This window comes from Vulpes lagopus, chromosome 16 (genome assembly GCF_018345385.1).
Source record: "Vulpes lagopus strain Blue_001 chromosome 16, ASM1834538v1, whole genome shotgun sequence".
NCBI classification, from domain to species: domain Eukaryota; kingdom Metazoa; phylum Chordata; class Mammalia; order Carnivora; family Canidae; genus Vulpes; species Vulpes lagopus.
The window spans coordinates 22,288,577-22,310,171 of NC_054839.1; positions in this window are offsets into that span (position 1 = coordinate 22,288,577).

A 21,595-nucleotide genomic window follows, 5' to 3' on the forward strand; every position below is an offset into this window, starting at 1 on the left:
AGAAAGTGTTTGGTGGGAACTTGGACGCAAATATGTGGGGCATGTGCCAATCTAGGTTTTTACAGGGAAGGAACCTAAAAATCTGAGTTGACTTTGATAGTCAGGCAGCGTTGTCTTGGTTTTGTGAGAGAATTCTAGAATCAGGTATTGATCAAGGGAGGGGCCCTCATGGACACTAGACTCTGAGTTTAAAATCCCAGGTGTTTAAATACACATCAAATGTAGACAACTGTCCTGGGCTCCCATGTGGATTGAACACAAGTCATCCTTGGGTAATGGTTGTCAGCTTCCATTCCATCTACCTATCTGAGTAAAGGTTTAATCATCTGTCAAGGAAGCTCATCATCTGGAGACTATTAAAAATACAATATTTACCACTAAAATAAAATTGCTAAGCACACCTAACCACAAGACCCAAATGAAACACACACACACACACACACACACACACACACACACACAGTAAACTCTAATCTGCAGTGATCTATGTGTTGTAATTAGCTGACAAAAACTTTAAAATACCTTTGATGAACATGTTAAAGAAAATAAAGGAAAAAAGTAGAGAATTTTACCAGCATAGTGACATCTATGAAAAAGAACCAATTAGAAAGAAGCAGATAAGCTAAGGTGAAACTTGATAAAAACCTTGAACAGGCACTTCATAAAAGAGGCTTTTGAAGTGACCAATAAATATATGAAAACCTTCAACTTCATTCTCATCAAGAAAATGCAAATTGTGCAATGCTACCACTACACATGAACCATGATGAATATGAAGAAAAAGGCAGAAAATAGCAAGTGTTTCTATAAATTGGTGCAACCACTTTAGAAACTATTAGGCAGTATCTTATGAAGCAGAATACATAGATTCGCTTGGATCTGGAAATTCCACCCCTTGGTGTCTGTCTAACATATATTCAACCAAAGATACATGCAAGTCTTTCAACACAGCTCTATTCACAATACTTAAAACATCACAAAATACCTGTTTTCTATAGAATTGGTATAATGGATAATAGTAGTAGTATACAACAAGCAATGAGAATAAAGACTATACAAATCAACATAGAAGAATTTCTCAAAGATAATTTGAACAAAGTAAGCCAAGTAGTAAAGAGTACATACTTCCTATTACATTTACAGTAAGTTAAAATGAATATAAATTTGATCTATAAGTGCTCGAGTTCAAGATGGGCATTTTATGATTGAAATGGTGCACAATAAATAATTTTGGGATATTAGTAATGTTCTATTTCTAAATTTGGATGTTAATTATACAATTTTATTAACTTTGGCATCACATTGCACTGTACACTTCAAATTTATACTCATTTCTTTTGTTACATTTTAATAAAGAGTTTACATTAAAAATAAAAATAAATTTTATTTCAAAGTCATGCAAATTTTAATTTTAACAAATTTTAACAAATTAAAGGGAATTTAATAAACCAAGGTAATGTTGACCTCTAAAGTACTCATATTTGGACTTTACACTGCACTTATCTCTAGTGATGAGGCTAAAACTACATAATTAATTGCCTATACTTTTGGAATTCTGTTCTAATTCCTTTGTATTAATTATTTTTGAAAATTCAAACTATTACTGTATTTTTTTTATTTTTTTTTTATTTATTTATGATAGTCACAGAGAGAGAGAGAGGCAGAGACACAGGCGGAGGAAGAAGCAGGCTCCATGCACCAGGAGCCCGATGTGGGATTCGATCCCGGGTCTCCAGGATCGCGCCCTGGGCCAAAGGCAGGCGCCAAACCGCTGCGCCACCCAGGGATCCCCTATTACTGTATTTTAACCTTTTTGGCTATATTCAATTATTAGAAAATTAAAAAAGTAGTAAATTCTGAAAAATGTTATTTTAAATTACTGTAACAGTGATAAGAGAAAACAGTATTCTAGCAAACTTGAAACTTAGAATAATTGTTTAAAACACTGTGGTATTGACAATGACTGGTGTGTTTTCCAGATAGCATTGGGATACTTGTAAATCTGAAACAAAAGCAATGTGGATCATTATGATGACATTCCCAAGGAAAAGTAAGAATGAAATAAGTGATTTACTCATGTAGCTTGTCCAAGGGTCTTACTATGACAGTCCTGTTGATAAAAATGTAACCTGGTGCACAAGACACTTTACTTACACTAGTTAGTTTACTCAGATACTACCACACAGGCATCATAAGTATGAAATTTTAAGAAGCTTTTTATAAGTTAAGCCAACATGCCCATTTTTAACAAATATAAGTACAAAATACACAGTGACTAGGCTCACTATTTAAAGCTCTTATCTATTGAAAATGATGTTGAAAGGAGAGCACACAGAAAATGATTGATTGTGAAGGCAAATGTTTCCTCTAGCATTCTGAAGGGTAGATTTCTGATACCTTTGTTAAGGTTATGCATTCAAAATTAAGGAACAAATATAAAGCTCTAAAATACCTGAATTATTTGACTGGCACTGTTCTTGGAATCTCCACCACATGTATCATTTATTGTTTTAAGTGTTTATTTATTTATTCAACTTGGACAAGCAAGAGACCTGGATTTTCCATATAAGGCAGTTTCAACTTGCATTTCATCATAATCCGTCAGGTTGCTTTAGAATTATCCTCTAGATATGAAGCTGAATTACCATTTGATGTGTATTTCTTCAACAGTCTGGTCATCAGGAGTCTAATGTTTCCCAGAAGGAAAACTCTGTTTAAACGCAGAGCTTTTCCCTTAACCCCCCTTTGCTTTTTGCAAAGCTGCTATCCTGGGGCCAATACTCTGTAGGCCGTCCTTGGAAAAACTACCTTCTTGTAAGAACCACCCATTTGGCGAAGTCTGGCCTACATTTAGGTGTTGCTGACCAAAGAATGAGAAAGTCAGTTGTGCAACTGGGATTGTGCTATTTTTGATCCACAGCAACAAAAGGGATTTTGTATTGTGCGTTCGCATGTGGCTCCCTACTTCCAACGGTATTAGGGGCAGCCAGCCAGGGGCCCCCGACAATTTGCCTGCTGGGTTTCTCCTCTGAAGCAGCTGTGGTTTTCTCATCATGAAAAGTGCTTGGTATTCTTTGTGTGCTTTCTTTCAGTCTGGTGGGCTCGGTGTGTAGCAATGTTATTTGCTGTGCTGGCACCTTTTCGTGCTTGACCAACTAAAGAAAAGCTCCATTTGTTATTTTCAGTGGATTTAGGGTCAGGGTAAATTGTTCAAGTGCCTTGAGAGAAGTAAATTTAAAAAACTCAGTACTCATACTATATAATCAATAATTAAATGAGATAAAAGAACTGACTTTGAAACAAGCAGAGGGTCTAGGTTCAAGTTCAGGCTTTGTCACTTCCTAACTGTGAACTTGGACAAGGTATATCAGGCTCTGAACTTTATACTCTTCATCTTTAAAATAGAATAATAATATATCCATTTCTTAGGTTTGTTGTGGAGATGTAGCTGATTAAGGCATAGTAATAAAAAGAGTGCTTGGCAGGTATTAAGGTTAGTTGTTATTATTAAAAATATTCTTAAACTACTTCTAATATCATACTTGTGACTTCAGAATTTAAAAGGTTAATACCTAGTTTTACTGATAATCTCTATGATTCAATACTGGGTAACATAGCTTGTTTTGTTTGTAATAAATATATAATGCAGGCAATGGAAATAACTACATTAGCTTTCATTAGCTAATCATTCATTTCAAAAACTGTCAACTGTTCTATATTTACCGCATACTGGAAGACTTACAAAATGTCAGATATGGGGTACCTGGGTGGTTCAGTGGTTGAGCATGTGCCTTTGGTTCAGATTGTGATCCCGGAGTTCTGAGATTGTGTTCCACATCAGACTCCCCTCAGGGAGCCTGCTTCTCCCTCTCTATGTCTCTGCCTTTCTCTGAGTGTCTTATGAATAAATAAAATCTTTAAAAAATGTCAGATATAATGATCCTGATCTTCAAAGACCTTAAAGTCCAGTAGTGTTCACATTCTAATAAGGAGAGGAAAGGAGAGAGAGAGAAAGGGAAACAGAAAGAGGCAGGGGGAGAAAGAAGATAGGGTGGGCAGGGAGAGGGAGAGTGTTACATGTGGTTGGTTAAGACCTGTAGCTTTGGTACATAACTCCATTGAATTTAACCCTTTTATATATTGATTTGCTTAGTGTTTTGATCATTCATTCACTCAGTATTTTATGCATTGAAATGGTATTAATTTCCCCATTGTAATTATAATAAATAGATAATAGATACTATTTTTCATAAAAGTAAAATATAAATACACTTTATGCCGTTTTGTCCTAAGCCAAAAGAAGAAAAAACTAAATTAGAAGAAAAGAGAGAGAGACTCTAGGAGTCCTGGGATATGGGAAAAAAGCATATTTTCTCAACAAATGGGTTTCCTGAAAATAATATCTATAGAGACTATAGGCTATTTACATTGTCAAAGAAAATTTGCAACAAACAGGGTCAAACAGTCGAGGGAGACTTTATTCAAGACTATTGTAATAGAGATCTAGACTAATAAAAAGTGGGAAAGAAAATAACTAAACTCCACTAAAATAGATGGAAGGAGAATTTTTAAGCACCCAGGTGAGCTGATGGAAGAGTGCTGGGGGAGATTGGTCAATGTGATTAGGCATCTGATATTCTCTGAAATAATTTATGGAAGTTGGGATCCTAGCCTTCCACAGAGACAGGAGACATGGGTGCTATTTTTCTTGATTATATTCAAAGACATAGCTCTCAGATCCATAAGAAAGGTGTTCTTGGGTTATAAAACTAGCAAGAAACTAGAAGATTTATTTCTCAAAGAGAAAGAAAATAAATTTATACTTGGAAATTTTCTAAATTAACTATTCTCTAGAATACTAAAAAAAAAAAATAAGGCCTATGGTCAGGAAAAGTCTGGCTAAAGTATAATCAAATTGAGGGTCACTGTAAGACTGTTGTGGTCAACATCCTACTTCAAAATACGTATTTGCAGTTATTTTTTAGGCTGGAAAACAAAACAGAAAGGAGAGAAAAGCAATAGACAACAATCAAAATGAAAAATTTCACAATAAATACAAATTCAGACATGTAAGAAGAAAGTTCCAGTCTGTGTCCATGTTGCTAATTCAGTGCTGTTATTTAATGTCTAACAAGACTCACAAATAGTGATACTGAGACATCACAAAAGGCCAGATAAGCGTTTAACATAGACCAGGATCTTATAGTATAAAGAAAGTTGCACAAAAACACTAGTTTTTTGGATCTTGATCTTGAACTTAAACCTTGTGCTGTGTTAATGCACAACATAATGATTCAAAGGCTGCCCCTATTCGCCAGATTATATTTCATTCAATATGAACAGATGGTCTCTCATTTAGACAAATTGTACCTCAAAACAAAAGATCCAATTCCTTGTGTATAGAAGATACATATCCTGCCAACTATTTTTCTAACTAAGCAAGATATTAGATAAATAAGATAAACAGTTGTAATTAGGATGAAATCACCTATCAGTGTTATCACAGTTGTAATGAGGATGAAATCACCTATCAGTGTTATCACTGAAATCACCTATCAGTGATTTCTTGTGGACCACATTTTCATCTCTAGTCTTGTGAGCAGAATACATTTTAAATTCTATCTCATGGATGAAACACATTTTTAATGCCAGTGACACTGACATTTCAAATTTTAAATGATTATTGCAGAATTACAGAGACTTGTAATTATATTATAAAATGAGACCAGAGAACTATATAAAAGCTGTACTCATTAACTTCCTAAATAGCTCTAAAATATTTAAAAATATGATTCTTGTTAATTTTTGAATAGTTGCTGGTAATTATTTAGTAGAAGTGGAGGATAAGAAAGACAAGGTTCTCTCAAGAGGTAAAAAATGAGGATTTGATGCAGATTACATGTTGTTTTTTTAACTTAAACGAGAAAAACTGCCATCTCAATATGTGAACAATTACATAATCATAGTCATCACATTACCATCACCATTACCATCATTATAATCATCATCACTATCATATCACCTTGATCACATATTAACCTGGGAGGGGAAAAATAAACCCTAAGAACACTTCCCTCAGTTCCAGTTACTCCTCCAACTGCTAAATTGTTTCTGCTCATGATGAACTTCTGAGCTTCCTATCTCTGCTTTTTCTCTGTCCATCAACCTTTGCTGCAATCCTCCACAGAAAGCACTCTTGTTAACAACATCCAATTCATATACGTGTGTTTCCAGAAGAGATATTTGCTACTTCTTCAACTAAATACTATCATCAGTTGTTCCAAACTCTTTAAGTGATACCACAATCAGGGTCAAAACATTTAGATTATTCTTGGTTCTGTTTTCTCCATTTCCCTACCTACAATCCCTAGAGATTTGTGGTTGTATCTATCCACTTTTCCAGAGGTCCACAGCCATTAAACTTGTATAAGTCAGTATTGTTTTGATTACTGCCATTTCCCCTAACTTGTCATCTTTTTTCTCATGTACCCTCCAATCCATTCTCTACACGATATGCAGGATTACCTTAAGAAGAAGAGGAATGCATCACTCCACTGGATGACTTCCAGTGTATGTTGATTGAAACTAAAACTTATTTAAATGGCCTTTTAAAAAATATTTTATTTACTTAATCATGAGAGACGCAGAGAAAGAGAGAGGCAGAGACACAGGCAGAGGGAGAAGTAGACTTCTCACAGGGAGCCCAATGTGGGATTAGATCCTGGGACCCTGGGACCACACCCTGAGCCAAAGACAGACGCTCAACATTGAGCCACCCTGGAGGCCATAAATGACTCTTTCTGTTAAAGCCTACAACTTTATCATTCTTGTCCATTTTAGTTCTGGTTGGACTGGTTACTTTCCATTTTCTCAAACATAGCCACTACCTGCCTATCTGAAGTCCTTCACACGTGAGATTGTTCCTTCATAGCTGTTTCTACCCTTTTTTTTTTTTGCACACATCCAAAGTCATGACATTGAATATATTCGATATACTGACTTCTTTGCTTGTTGGTTAATATGTTCATAAAGCCGTTAACATAAATGAATCCGTTTTAAAGTTACCTCTCCAGAAATGCTTCATCTCATCTCTCAGTCTTACATTTTCTCCATCTTTTTACCCTATTCATTTCACTTATATCCCACGTTTTAATTTGCAATAGAATATTTGATTGCTTGTTTTTTTGTTGTAATCATGGTGAAATTACCTATTAGCTCTGGCAATTTCCTATGGGACACATTTTTATTTAAACGTGTAGGCCAGAGGACGCCTGAGTGGCTCAGCATTTGAGTGTCTGCCTTCGGCTCCTGGCGTGATCAGGGGATCTGGGATAGAGTCCCACATTGGGCTCTCTGCAAGGTGCCTGCTTCTCCCTCTGCCTATGTCTCTGCCTCTCTCTGTGTCTCTCATGACTAAATAAATAAATCTTTAAAAAATGTGTAGGTCAGAAAATATTTTTTTAAAATTCTATTTATTAATTAGACTTAAGTTATGCTGTCATGCTGACTAGAATATGTGCTCTGGATGAGAGGAATCATGTATATACTGTTTATTGCTTTTATATTCACTGGCCCATAAGGCTCTAAGTTGTGTATAAACACATAACTTTTAAGTCAATTAATGAAGTAACATAAAGGGTTATTCTTTCTCCACAGAGAAACTTTTGTAAATTCCTACCTTAACCATAGAAAACCAGTCTGGATTTTCTCTTATGCTTTTCTTACCACAAAGACAGGAAAATATTTAAAACCAGGGTCTGCATTTCATTATGCCATGTATAATAGAAAACCCTGTGTAGAAATCCCTATCATCTTCTATTATATCAAACACTAGTTTTTGATTTTTTTTTTTTTTTGACAAACATGTTATTTGATGGAATAGGCAGTTGGCCTCATCTACCGAGGAGAAAATTTAAATTGCAAAAATAAAATGAGAAGCTCTCGTGCATTTTATCTGAGGTTGTTGCCTTGATTTCATAGATACTAAACTGTCCTACAGGTTTGGAAGGAACATGATATAACAAGCATATTGATGGAAATTCCTGAATATCATCAGTTAGGTGTTTATCGGGAGAAAAATACTTTATGTCAACTGCCCATGTCCGCTTTTCCTTTGAGGAAAGGAATAATAAATAAATAAAGAACTTTGAAAAGAGGTTTGTACTGGGAGTCCTCATCTGAAGGGGGAGGAACGTCTACCCACTTCAGCACAGCTGGGGGCCTTAATAAGAACATTGGGTTCTCCTTCAAGCAAGGTTAATTTAGAGCTTTTCTGCCTTCAGAAACATCCATAAATTAATTTCGACAACCTATAACATTTTTATTAGCTCTTTCAGGAGAAAATTTGAATGTAATGTGCATAAAAATCCTATAATCTCACATTTCCTGCTTATGAATGAGATGAAATACTAAATAGAAGCATCTAGTGCTGTACCTTATGCTTATCAATAAGCAGTGCTATCAAAACACATGAGTTTTAGGAATGTACAAAAAACTAAATTGTGTGCTGGTTAGAATTTCTTTTCTGCTCTGATAATTTTTTAATGTATCTTCCAGTGCTTATTTTTAATATAAGGTTGTTTTCTTGCCTACCAACTTTGTTATAATCCGTTGTGAATTACTACCATTCAAAAAATCGATTTTTTTCACTTCTTGTTTTCTAGTGCCTGATTATATGAACTTTATCACTTATTTAACCACTTTCCCTAAATAAACCAGGTTTCCTAAGCAACAAAATGGGTTTTGGACTAAGAATAATTGCTGACAGATCATCTATCCTTAACAAATTAGGATTGGCCTACTTTATTATTAAATAACTTATGGCTAGCCTTTTCTAACCTTATCAAATTATTCAGTGGTATTTAGTCAAAAAGGCATTCTTTTTATAGAACATGGTTTATAATACACTCCAAGTTCCTTAAGTTGCTTGAATAGTGACAGTGTGAAATCCAGCAATTTGTAAATTGTGATAGCATGTGAAATTACTATATGCTCTAGTGCCTATAAGTTGATAATGCTGTATTGCATACTTAATATTTGCTAAGAGGCAGATTTTTAAAATTAATTAATTAATTATTTATTTTTTAGAGAGAGAGAGAGAGAAAGAGAGGGAGGAGGGGCAAGAGGAGAGGGAGAGCGAGAGAATGTTAAGCAGTTCCATACCCTGTGTGGAGATTGAAGTGGGTGTGCTTGATCTCACAACCCTGAGATCATGATCTGAGCCAAAATCAAGAATAGATGCTTAACTGACTGAGAAGGCAGATCTTCAATCAAGCGTTCTGACCATACACACACAAATAATAATTAAGGAGGTGATGGGACACTTTGCAAGGGGATGGATATTTTTATGGCCTTGATGGTAGTGATGATTTAATGGCCATGTACCTATGCCCAAACTCATTAAGCTCTATACATGAAATATGTATAGCTTCTTACATGTCAATAATACTTCAATAAAATGTTTTAAAAAATAACTTCTAAAAAGTTTCAAATAGCAAGCTGTATTTTTTTTTAAATTTTTTATTTATTTATGATAGTTACAGAGAGAGAGAGAGGGGCAGAGACACAGGCGGAGGGAGAAGCAGGCTCCATGCACCGGGAGCCTGATGTGGGATTCGATCCTGGGTCTCCAGGATCGCGCCCTGGGCCAAAGGCAGGCGCCAAACCGCTGCGCCACCCAGGGATCCCTTTTAAATTTTTTATTTATTTATGATAGTTAGCAAGCTGTATTAATTAATATGTACTATAAGGAATTCAGATAGGAACTTAAAAAATGTGTTTTAGATATTTCTTTTACTGTATATTTAAATATAGCCTCCATATAATTTGGTGTTATATGTACACTATTTTTACCATCATTTTTTAATATATATATACATATATAAATATTAATAAAAATACTGAACTAAACCTCTAATTAAGAAATAAAATATTGAGGTAGCCTGGGTGGCTTAGTGGTTTAGGGCCGCATTCAGCCCAGGGCCTGATCCTGGAAACCCGGGATCCAGTATGAGGTCAGGCTCCCTGCATGGAGCCTGCTTCTCCCTCTGCCTGTGTGTCTCTGCCTCTCTCTCTCTCACTCTCTCTCTGTCTCTCATGAATAAATAAATAAAATATTTTTTAAAAAGAAATAAAATTTTAAAAGTAATTATTAGACTTACTTTCCAACAGTACCAACGTTTCCCTCTCTCCTTTCCAGGATCAAACTTTCTCTTGAATTTTATATTAAATATTTTGTTGCTTTTTCCTTCTTGTGTATATACCCCTAAACAATAAATATGTTGTCTTGTTCTCAGTATTATGATGTAAAAAGAATTAATTGTTCATGTTGAAACCCATGCCTGTATTATTCTTGTTTTTTTTTCTTGTTGTTGTTACTGAAGAGTTATCTATTGCATGGTTATGACACATGTATTTATCCTTTGTGCTATAGATATAGCCAGTAGATATATCCAATGCTGAAGTTTCATGGATATAATGCCAAATATATTATTGTGGATGTCTCCTGGATACATGTAGAAGTATCTTTAGGTGTGTTACCTTGGACAGGTTTTTCTGGGTCATAGAGTTTGTCCATCTTCAAATTTGCTATATAAGACTTAACTATTTGAAAAATGGTTTACAAATATTGGGGTGCCTGGATGGTTCAGTTGGTTAAGTGTCCACCTTTTGGTTTTTGCTCAGGTCATGATCTTGGGGTCGTGAGATCGAGCCCCAAATCAGGCTTGTGCTCAGTGCATGCAGAGCCTGCTTGCCCCTCTTCCTCTACTCATCCTGCTTGCATTTTCTCTCTTTCCCAAATAAATAAAATCTTAAAAAAAGAAAAATAACGGTTTATGAATCAATGTACATTTGTATGGGAAATGACAACAGGTTTATTTATCTACAACATAGTTGAAACTTGATGTCGCATAACATTTAAATTTTGTTCTGACCTATTTGGGAAGGAATAGTATTATTTTAATGTACATTTTCAAATTTGGCATTTTTTCTCGATATTCACACCACACTTGTGTTTTCTCTTCAGTAAAATGTTTGGCAGTGTTTCTTATGTTTCTACTTGGATGTTTCTCTTAAATTATTATAGGACTTCTTTATATATTTCAGGGTTTAATTCTTCAGCAAATAATCTTGTTGAAATACTATTTCCTGATGTGTACCCTTTCTCCCCCCTCACACATTTTTTTTTTAATGTGTGCTTTTAGGAGCACACTTCCTTTTTTTTTTTAAAGACTTTATTTATTCATGAGAGACACTCACACACACACACACAGAGGCAGGCAGAGACACAGGCAGAGGGAGAAGCAGGCTGCATGCAGGGAGCCTGACGCAGGACTTGATCCCAGGACCCCAGGATTACGCCCTGGGCCGAAGGCAGGCACTAACTGCTGAGCCACCGAGGGATCCCAGGAGCACACTTCCTAAATTTAACATCGTTCTATTTGCCAATTCTTTATTTTTAGGGTAAATAGTTTTAGTTCTATTACATAATCTTCCCCCCTCCCCAGGAAGAGGAACATCTCTAGGGTAATTTGTCTTATTCACTAATTTATATTCTAAAGGATGCTTCAGATTCTATATGATACATATTATTTATCCAATTATATTTACTAATTCATATTAACCTATATTATTTCACTGGAAAGTTACATCAGTTTGAGTGTGATAAGACTTTTATATCATTTCATTTCCATAGAAAAAGTCATTTTTTCCATAGCCACTTAATAAAGAGTCCATCGTTTTTCCACCTACCTTCAGTGCCCATCCTGCCTTATACTGCATTTCAGTACACATGAGCTGAATCCCCGCTTTCTATTTTCTCCCCTCACATGGTCGCATAGACGCCTTCCTGCGCACACCTGGACTCTGACATCCCCGCCAGAGTACACATCTCACACGCAGAGGTCCTTGTCGCCTGGCCCCGCTCTGACAGGCCACCCCACACTGTCTGCTCTCTACCTGGACGCCCTCCTCCTTCTGCTTTGGATTTGACAGTGCTGACCTCTACGCCTGACCTTCTCACTATGCTGGAGCTCCCACACTTCACATCAGGCTCGCCCTCACCCTGTTTGGACTCTGTCACTGTGACAAGGATTTCCCCTAACTCGCAACCTTCCTCATCCCATCAGGCCCTGACATCCATACCGTGTTAGCACCACATGAGGCTGCCCTCCTCACTCTGCTTATGCTCTGACCCCTGGAGTGGGGACATTTGTCTCCATGATCTTGCTCAGAAATTTCTTCAGGATCAGAAGAACAGTAAAACTTGTCGCTGATTTTAAAGGTGGGGCTCAGAGAACAGAGTAAAACCAGCAGGACCCCAAAGTGTCCTCTGTACTGCAACGAAGAGTTACTACATTAAGGAATATCTTTCCGAACTTATAAGCAGGGGAAAAACAAACAAACAATATACATAAATGCCAGACTCTAGAAGATAAAATAACGCTAAGTAATCTGAGTGTATAACTGAATGAATAATTTTTAGTGAATGATTAAATGAATAAATAAAAGATTAAATATAAAATGAAAAGTATTAGAAAACATTATAAATTATAGCTATGAAGCGGGGTGAAATTTGGTGGATTTCCATGTAATTTGACTTGTGTTGAATCTAATAATTTCACTTAGGCTTTCTTGCAGATGGATACATTCCTCACATAAATATTTACTTTTTGGCTCTTCTACTCTTCTGTTAGGGAATAAGTAACCCTAAAACAGCCAGACTTCATAGACAAGATGAGCCTAAGGAGGGTAGGAATGAGACTCAGCTAAGTCCCAAAGAACATTTAAATAGAGCTTATAATGTTGGGGAGGAAAGTAGGAAAATTTTGTTAAAGATAGGCCTCCATAAGGAAAATGGCCTCTGTGAATAGAATATTAGTTGGTAAGTAATAAAAGCATAGAATGAAAGGGCTACAGGATTTGGAAAGTAGGAAAGCCTGAGAAGTAATGCATATTTAATTTGCTGTGAAGTAGGGAACATTAACTTTAGCAAGACAATGGTACAATAATAAGTGGCATGCAGGGTACATGAAGCTGGAATAAATACCACATAAATAAAAATTAGATGACTATGCACAATGTGTTCAAAAAATCTTATAGCAGCAGAAGAACAGGATGAGGATTGACAAATAAATAAAAATGAAATAAAAATTAGATGAACAGGATGAGGATGAGGATTGACAAATAATAAAAATTAGATGACTATGCACAATGTGTTCAAAAAATCTTATAGCAGCAGAAGAACAGGATGAGGATTGACAAATAACCATATATAAGTTTATGATTCTAATTATTTTAAAAAGTTTTCAGATATTCAAGAATATTACCAAATTGGAATGTGGTAAAATTAGGTGTTATTTTTTTTCTTCTTCCTCTTCTTCTTTTGGATCTGCTACTCATCCAAATTTTACCCACTGGGGGAAATAATGTATGCTAAGATGTCTGTTTAATGTGAATTTGAAGTTCAAAATGAGATTTTAGAAGCTCAAAAATAAAATTAGCAAGTAAAATAAGTGCATTTCTAATGGAACTCTGGAGACCTAATACTCATAATGGAATATGATGATAATTGGTTTTTTGAATAATTTTATGCTTTTATGTCTATTTTGAGTGTTCTATTGGAATCATACAATTTTATTTTCATGTTATCAGGATATTTCAGCTCAATAGTATAGCAATATGAATAAATTCCATTATTTTATTAGTTCGGTCAAAAAGTAGAATTAGACCACTTTCTAGAATGTGCTGAACTGTTTTCATTACTTTATCTCTATATGTCTTCTATAATTTATTTGTTTAAAATAATATAAATTCTCAATCATTAGTTCATGCTTAAACAAGTTAGTAAAATATACTTATGCAAATGTGTAGATTTTATCTATCATATTTCATCTAATTTTCAGTGCTGTTGAGATAAAAATAACACTGATAATGTTAAACATATAACCCATTGCTTATATATGATTTCAAAAGCCATATCTAAAAATTTCTCTCATCCATTGCATATTTATGATGACAATGGTATTTTAAATGATTTTGCACCTGGGAACCCAGGGTGGCTCAGCGGTTTAGCGCCACCTTCAGCCCAGGGCGTGATCCTGGGGACCGGGATTGAGTCCCACGTTGGGCTCCCTGCATGGAGCCTGCTTCTCCCTCTGCCTGTGTCTCTGCCTCTCTCTCTCTCTCTCTCTCTCTCTCTCTCTCTCTCTCTCTGTGTGTGTGTGTCTCATGAATAAAAAAATAAAATATTTAAAATAAATAAATAAATAGATAGATAAATAAATAAATAAACGATTTTGCACCTGACAACAGCAATTTAATCTTCACAGTTGTATTAAGAATGAACAACTCAGGGATCCCTGGGTGGCGCAGCGGTTTGGCGCCTGCCTTTGGCCCGGGGCGCGATCCTGGAGACCCGGGATCGAATCCCACGTCGGGCTCCCGGTGCATGGAGCCTGCTTCTCCCTCTGCCTATGTCTCTGCTTCTCTCTCTCTCACTGTGTGCCTATCATAAATAAATAAAATTAAAAAAAAAAATTTATACAAAAAAAAAAAAAAAAGAATGAACAACTCAGTATATGTGTGAATCTTAAAGACTTGAGAATGTAAATGTGATGAAATACAGAAGCCTAGTGATAAATCACTGTTTTTGATCATAGAACAGACATCTTCTATTTTTTTGTACTTTACAAAATAGCAGAACTTCTAGGTATGTGTTGACTTACGTTGTTACAATATAATAACTAGGTAGAACTATTAAATTTTCAGTTATGTATTAGAAATATTAATAATATACGCTATGGTAGAGTATATTTTATAATCTAGATAATGGCGAACAAATAAATGTGTATGCATGTGTGTAAAATAATTGTCAAGATTTTCTTTAATATTGATCAGGTTATGTTTGTCAACTTGGAGTAGCTATTTATTCTTTACCACAACACTGTAAGGTAAATATATTAATGTATAATTTGATTCAGGTTACATCATAGCTTAGATGTTCTAGAGCTACCCATTGGAAAAGGTGGTGTTCACATGCAAATCTGTTATAAATTTTTATGTGAAAATCATCATAAATAAATTTATAAATACATTATTATATATTTATCATATGATATACATTATATAAAATAATACTAATATATTATATAGTATTATATAAATACTATTTTTATTGTATAGATAATTTGTCTAAAACATTTTTGATAGTGATTTATTCATTTTTAGCTATCTTATCTCCAATTAGAAATCTTAAGGTATTTTTCTGAGGCTACCTTAATAAGCAAACAATACTGAAAATATCCTCCCCTTGGCATTTTTTCTTTCCTACACTACTTGTTTTCCCTCCTTAGCATTTGTTATTATCTGAAATAGGATGGTCATGTGATTGGTAACACTTAATGAGAACTACTTGTATTACAGCTGCCATTTATACAGGGCTTATCACGTGCCAGGCATTATTCTTAGGGTTTTAGATATAATTACTCATTTAATCCTCAAGACCATCCAGTGAGGTAAACAGTAAAATCATTCTCATTTTACAGAGGGGAGAACTTGAATGTAGAAAGGTTAAGGAAGATCTTGCCCACATTCACACAATAGTGGAAAAGCAAAACCTGAATTTAGCCCTTAACTATTCTATAGTCATAGAATTCAATTCTATACTGCATTCTCAAGATGTTAAGTTAAACAACAGTACCGTGCATAGATAGATATAATTAAAACATTACAGATTTTAAAAATCACTTGTCAGTTATTTTCTGAACACTCACAGTTTAACATAAATGAAATTTCTCATGTCATTTCTCTCTCTGAAACATTTAATATGCTGTGGAATGTAAAAGAACGGACAGCACATTTTCCCCCTTTCTCTTAAAAGTAATATTCTAAATAATGTATCCTTAACAAATGACTTGGGAACTTTTTAATAAGTCTTTTTATTTCTCACTCAATAGAAATTTATTTCTTGGTAGAAAGTTTGAAGATTGCAGTTGGATTATCTATTATAGTCATTTTATTGCTGAACGTAATTTGAAAAATATTTCTTAAGAAGACTTTTTTAAAGTAATTTTAATGTGCTGCATTCTGGTTGTAATATCAAATATTAGAAGATATTTAAAGTAATATGTATTATAAGGATAAATTTATAAAGAAATAACCCTAGTTTATTATTTCATTTTATACAATTTGATTTTGAGCTAAGAAGCATCTTGTTGGTTTAATACTTTTGAAATATAGCATGTTGATCCTAAAAATATAAATTTTACTAAAAGATGTTCAATAGTCCGCTGTATGTCTCAGAGATGTAAACACGTGAATCTAATGCTTTTTGTAAGTTGTTACACCAGGAGACACAACTCCTTGTCCCATATAAGCCATGTCTTAAACATTAAGATTTTCAGAAAACACAAATGATTGGTTTCATTCATTAATTCATTTATCCATTCATTCAACTAGCATCTATTGAGAGGTTACTGTGTGCCAGGCACTGCTTCAGAAGCTGTCAAAATTGAGGGAACCAAGCAAAGAAGATTTCTGTCCTGTGTTTATCTTTTCATTGGAGGAGACAAAGAAGAAGTCTAATTCATGTATACATAGATTAAATATTCCAGAAAATGAAAATAGATACGACGACAGTTAAAACGATAATGTGATAACAATGAGAATGGGAAGTAGCTTCTTTTATGAAGTGATATTTATTTGGGCTGAGTCCTGAGTGTTGAGAAAGAACTGGGCCTATACCTTACTTATCCGGAAGGAAGAGCATTCTAGATAAAACAGATAAGGAAGCTCAGGACAAAGTAAGGGAAAGAAAGCCTTAAATGTAATCTTGTATAAATCACAAGTGTTTATACAAGGAGGCAGAATGAGATTGGATTAGAGACGACGAGAAGGCAACATGACAATACAGATTGGAGGGATATACTTCAAAGAAAGAATGGGGCACAAGCCAAGGAATACAGGCAGCCAAGAGAAGCTGAAAAATATAAAGACATGGATTATTCTCTCTCAGCCTCTGGAAGGAAACAACATTGCCAACAATTTTATTTTGTCCTAGTGAAACTGATTTCAGATTTTTGACCTTCAGAACTCTAAGACAATAAAGTTGTGTTGTTTTAGCTGGAAATATAAAAGAAAGAAGGAAAAAGAAAAGAAAAGAAGATCCACTGTGGCTAGCTATAATAGGGTGCTAGAGAGTGCAAGTTAATATAGAAGGATTGGTTTCCTGCATGCCATGAGTACAAGTTTGGATTACGTCCTAACTGCAATGATAACCTGGAGAATTTTTAAGTAGGGAAGGGATGTAGTGATATTTATATTAAAAGGGGAGAGAGAGAGAGAGAGCACGAGAAACACATCAACCAAAACACAGTGAGATATATTATTCAAGTGCAATCTGTAGAGTTTATTTCACTCAAAGTAACCAACTAAGTAAGCAAACTAAATAGTATGAGACAATTGGAATTTTTTTAATTGACTGGGTATTTGATGACACTAGAAGAAGGAATTTTTCAAAATATGCTAGAGGTTTTGCAGTTTCATTTTCAGTGAGTCCTTATTTGTACAGATGTATATTGAAATAAAAAGATGTAGTGACTGTTATTTTCAAATTGTGGGAGGAGGCTAAGTGAGAAATAATTTTTTTTAAAAAAATTCTTAATTTATATATATTTTTTTAATTTATATTTTTTGAAGTCAGTTTATGAGTCCATGATGATTCAGCTAGCCTAGGAAGTGTTCCTCTCTCTCTCTTGTTAGTTATTCTAGTATTCTTTGCTACCACAGTTCTCCCATGTCCTCAAAAGTATGATGTACACAATTTACCTGATTTTATTTTGGCACAATGGGTTTGATGGCATGCTTTTACCTGTTCTATTCTACTTGGATAAGGATATATCCTACTCAAAACTTTTAATCCCACTTTTTTCTAATACATAATTTCTAGGGATATCAGAAGAGTCTGGATAGCCTCACATACACAGTGATATAATTTTTTAAATATTTTATTTATTCACGAGAGAGAGAGAGAGAGAGAGAGAGAGAGAGGCAGAGACACAGAGCGAGAAGCAAGCTCCACGCAGGTAGCCCAACCTAGGACTGGATCCCGGGACTACACGATCAGGCACTGGGCTGAAGGCGGAGCCAAACCTCGAGCCACCAGGGCTGCCCACAGTGATATACTTTTAAGAGGCTTATAATTTTCGGAGGCTTAGGAGTACTATCTATTTGCTACCGGAACATTGAGTGATAACAGTATGTTTAGTGGGAAGATAGTATGTAGCTAGCCCTCAGAAGAGGAATCCAAGACTGAGTTTTTTCATAGATTTCAGGAACACAGATTTATAGATCTAGGATTTCATTAATCCATAAACACCCCCACTCACCTGAAGGTAGTTAGAAATGATCACTACTGGTTACCCCAACAGTTAAATACTGTACACATTTGTTCTCCCAATGCCTTTCCTTCCCTCTTTGCTACTTCCTATGCTGAAATAGTGATAATCTGAACAATTATGATACCACCAAATGCCATGTATTGCCCATTTCCCATTTTTCTCTGTCAAGGAAGTTATCTTAGGGATCCTTACTATACAAGCAGTCCAATGTCAGATTCTTATTTTGTGGGTCTGTTTTCATAAACTTTTCAAGTATCAGTTACTACATCAATCAATGATTAATTAGGGAATAGAAAGTTTTCTTAAATTAAGGTTTTCCAGTAGAATTTGAAGGAACAGAGACCTTCGTAGAGGGCAGTGCCACAAGAAGGAAATCATAGGAATACATATCTCAAATTTATAGTTATCCCTTTTATCCATTTTCTGTTGGGGTTCCCTTTTGGAAACAAAAGGGTGAGAACATTCATTGTTTTAGGACATACTTGTCAGCCTCTCAAGGTAGAGAACAAGGTGGAGATTCTTATTAGTAGTAGATTCATAAATGAGTCACTTGTGATTATATTATAATGTATTCATTTTAAAGAGGCCTCGTCAGCTTGAAGTACCCAAATCAACTGTAGGTTTAAAAAATGAGAGGTAGAAAACAAGATCTTTGATTGTAATTATATCACTAAGAATATTTCTCTATCTAACCATCCATCCATCCATGTATCCACTTCTCTATTTCCCCTTGAATATATCCCTTATCTTTTAACTCCAACTATACAGGTTTCATTTCATTTATCTTCCCTCAAGCTCTGTAACAGTAATCAGATAACATAGGATAATATGAAACAGTGAACAGATTTTTTTTCATCTGCTCCTGATATCGAATATAGAAAGAAGATTCATCTGGTAAAAATCAAACAGAATCAAACCCAAACAAGAGCAACAACCAAAACCTCAATGTATGAAACAAAAAGCTATGCAGTTTATCATCTATTATTTAATGCATGTCTTCAGCTAGTAATGAAATAAGCCTTCACATGGCTATAAATGAGGGAAAATTATTATACCTCTTAGCACTCCCTTTCTTCCACACATAAATGTGCGTCCTTGAAATGGATTTAGTTCAAGTATGAAAGTTAGTCAAATTGAAACATAACATTAATGTATCAGATTCTATTTAAACATGATTTTAAGGATTTATTTAAACTAGCCATTTAATTTGAAGAAGATGTATAGTTTGGTGTGAAATCAGAGATGTAAAATTTGTTTTCCTCTATATGAATTTAAAATGGAATGTAAAAAAAATAAAAAATAATAAAAAATAAAATGGAATGCAAGACAGTGTACGAATACTTCATCTCATTACGAATTGTAATAAATTCCAATAGGGCTTAAGTTCTTATTTACAGGATATTTGAATGAATTGAATGCTTTTGGATGCATGAAAATATCAATAAATGCTTTTAAAGACCACATAATTTCTGACAGTATAATTTATTTGTCTTATAGATATTTGAGAAATACGCAAATTAAGTAAATGTGCAGCATCATTCTTCTGCATCTACATCCCAAACTCTTGTCTTGTCTGGGTAAATTAAGCTACCTGAGAATCTCAGTTTCATTCAAAACTTTTTTCCTCCCCTCTACTCCTGACAACAAGTTCTGTGGAATCAATCGAATAGCATAATTTGTACTACTCCTCCTTTGCACCATCAACTACATTAAGCTTTCTCAATTCCTCCTAGAGAGTGATCAATTCCTACCTTGTTTCTTTGCACCCAGTTTTTAGTCACAAATGTATCACTTACTTTGTCACAACAAACATTTCCCCAATGCACAGTTCTGATTATTTTCTTACCTTGCAAAAGACTTAAAACTTTCCCCCATACCAATACAATGATATTATTTATCATAGATTCTTAGATGCTCCCAAATCCCATGTCCAATTAAATTCCAACGATACTAGTATGTAATGTCAGTCATTAGCTCTATTTCCTCTGTTTTGGAGTCTCCAAACTTTATTCTGATTAGAAGCTATAGAATTTCTCTATCAGAGACTTAGGGTCTAAGATCTGGAAGTAAAAGGAGGAGCAAAAGTGTAGTTTTTTTAGCATAGGCAGACTGTGCTTCAAATTAGCAAAAATAATGTTTTAGAACATACACTTATTCACAGTGTATATATGAAGGAGAATATATCAGCGTTATGTATTAAAAAATATGATAGGTATGAGATGGGGGATACTAAGGCCTTACAATTTACCAGCTGTGTTATACTTTTACATCCAATGCACAGATGATTCATCTCCTTGAAAGATTTTTTTTTTTTTTTTTCTGTTTAGACTCCTCCGTCAATCCTAATTCTCAGGAAGTCCCAACTCAGTGCTACTACCTGATGAGCCTTATTTCAATTTAGGCTTTAAGAAGAAAACTTTTATCTGAGATATCATTTTAATATGAGATATCATTTCAATGTATTTTAGGCATGTGATCTAAATGCAGGCAGTGTAAATGCATTTAGTGTAAATTTAGATAGGATATAAATGAAAATATTGTGTTGAAGGACCCTTTCACATGAAGTAAATTAAGACTTATTTCCATAAGAAATAAAACAATTTCTACTTAAATAAAAAATTACAGATGGAAGTTATAACAGTATCTAATATTTCCAAAAATAAACATTGCAAACCAATTCTAAAAATAATTGTACCACAGTCTCCATCTGTTATAATGCTCTGTTAAATTGTGGGATCCATACTTTGTATCATAAATAAGCTATCATAAATAAGCTACCGTAAGTATGTATTCCTATGTAATTTTATAGTGGTCCGTAAACTTAAGCTAAAGAGTTGTTAGGCATTACCTTATGTTCACAATTAAATATATCACAGTTCATGGAGAGAAAAAAAAATCTTTCTAAGGTTAAATAATAATGTGTTTCTATCGAAAACATTTTTTTTTCTCCCTTGTTCACTGTGCACAGCAGTTCCCTTGGAGAAGCACTGCTCCAGACTGTGATCTAGCTGGGCTTGGACAGGGTTCTCATGGCTTGGATCCAGTTACCTGGCTTTGGCATATGAGTCAATTCTTTTTCAAGTGTGTTTAGGCATCAGGGGTCAAAGCTACATGGAACATACCATTTTTATGGCAGACCAGCAGGGTATAAGGTATCAGTCCAAACTGCAAGCTTCATTTACAATTTCTGCTCATAT